Below are 2,175 nucleotides of genomic sequence, written 5' to 3' on the forward strand. Positions count from 1 at the left end.
TGTAAGCCCAGATTGTTGTTGTGCAAGGAGACCAACATATGTTTTTGCATGATCATGATTGCTTGTGTGATCTTGTATAATATGAAAATCGAGAATGAGTGTGCCCAAAATTTGGACTACTCTTGCTATATGACTTCATGGGAAGGGTGTTGAATCCGCGTAGGAGTGAAGATGGCACTAGATACTTTCTTCAAGTGTACCATGAAATTTGAGATGTGTATATTCATCAAAGGGCTTTAAGAATATCTCATCAAGGAGTGGTGGAGGTGAAATGTCCCGACATGATCACTAATTCTACTTCTATGTTTTGTGTTATGTTTGATGAACAATCATGTTGAACTACGTATTGTGGACTGATGAACTACATAATAATTATGCATTATTCATGTTTTACTTGACATGAGTTTGATATATGGGTTTTTTACATCTGTGCCCATGGCTCCTTAGATCTACTCATTCATCCCCACGATCTTAACTTTTGCTCAGTTTTCCCCACTCCCTTGCTTGAAACCCTCAGAACAGGTCACAACGGACGTTGTCGTCGGGTCAGTGCTTTGCCCGTTAACTCTGACGAGTGGGGCCGCGTTGGGTGGTGTCGCTGTTCGACCGTTGGGCCATGGTTTCGTTGGGTCGTCCCTTGCATTAAACACCTGCGCGCGCCGCCACGACAGAAGCCTGCTATGCATGCACCCAACAAGCCTGCCTGCATGCGTCGATGCGCGTCGTCACGATGCGCCAATGCATGCCGCCATGATGCACTGACCGAGCCGCTTTCGTGCACGCCATCCGCCACGGATGCAGTGACAGTCACTGTCGTTGGTTCCTCTCTTCTCGCACGCTTGTCTCCTCGATTTAGTGATGGGGAAGGTAGTAATTTCAAAAAAATTCCTACGCACACGCAAGATCATGGTGATGCATAGCAACAAGAGGGGAGAGTATTGTCTATGTACCCTCGTAGACCGAAGCGGAAGCGTTGACACAACATAGAGGAAGTAGTCGTACGTCCTTCCGGTCCAACCGATCCAAGCACCGTTACTCCGGCACCTCCGAGTTCTTGACACACGTACAGCTCGATGATGCACCCCGATCTCCGATCCAGCAGAGGCGCGGGGAGGAGTTCCGTCAGCACGACGGTGTGGTGACGATCTTGATGTTCTCCTGTCGCAGGGCTTCGCCTAAGCACCGCTAAAATATGACCGAGGTGTAATATCATGTAGGGGGGCACCGCACACGGCTAAGGAACGATCTCAATGATCAACTTGTGTGTCTAGGGTGCCCCCCCGCCCCCGTATATAAAGGAGGGAGGGAGGAGGAGGCCCGCCTAGGGAGGAGGCGCGCCATAGGGGGGGCAAACCTACTCCAAGTAGGTTTGGCCCCCCTTTCCTATTAGGAGTAGGAGAAGGAAGGAAGAGGGGGGAGGAGAGAAGGAAAGGGGGGCCGGCCCCCCTCCCAATTCGGATTGGGCTTGGGGGGGGGCGCGCCCCCTCCCTTGCTCCTTCTCCCTCCCTTCCACTAAGGCCCAATAAGGCCCATATACTTACCGGGGGGTTCCGGTAACCTCCCGGAACTCCGGTATATTCCCAATCTCACCCGGAACCTTTTCGGTGTCCAAATATATCCGTCCAATATATCAATCTTTATGTCTCGACCATTTCGAGACTCCTCGTCATGTCCGTGATCACATCCGGGACTCCGAACAACCTTCGGTACATCAAAATACATAAACTCATAATGAAACTGTCATCGAAACTTTAAGCGTGCGGACCCTACGGTTCGAGAACAATGTAGACATGACCGAGACACGTCTCCGGTCAATAACCAATAGCGGGACCTGGATGCCCATATTGGTTCCTACATATTCTACGAAGATCTTTATCGGTCAAACCGCATAACAACATATGTTGTTCCCTTTGTCATTGGTATGTTACTTGTCCGAGATTCGATCGTCGGTATCCAATACCTAGTTCAATCTTGTCACCGACAAGTCTCTTTACTCGTTCCGTAATACATCATCTCGCAACTAACTCATTAGTTGAAATGCTTGCAAGGCTTAAGTGATGTGTATTACCGAGAGGGCCCAGAGATACCTCTCCGACATTCGGAGTGACAAATCCTAATCTCGAAATACGCCAACTCAACAAGTACCTTCGGAGACACCTGTAGAGCACCTTTATA

The sequence above is a fragment of the Triticum dicoccoides genome, chromosome 3B (assembly GCF_002162155.2).
Source record: "Triticum dicoccoides isolate Atlit2015 ecotype Zavitan chromosome 3B, WEW_v2.0, whole genome shotgun sequence".
Classification (NCBI taxonomy): domain Eukaryota; kingdom Viridiplantae; phylum Streptophyta; class Magnoliopsida; order Poales; family Poaceae; genus Triticum; species Triticum dicoccoides.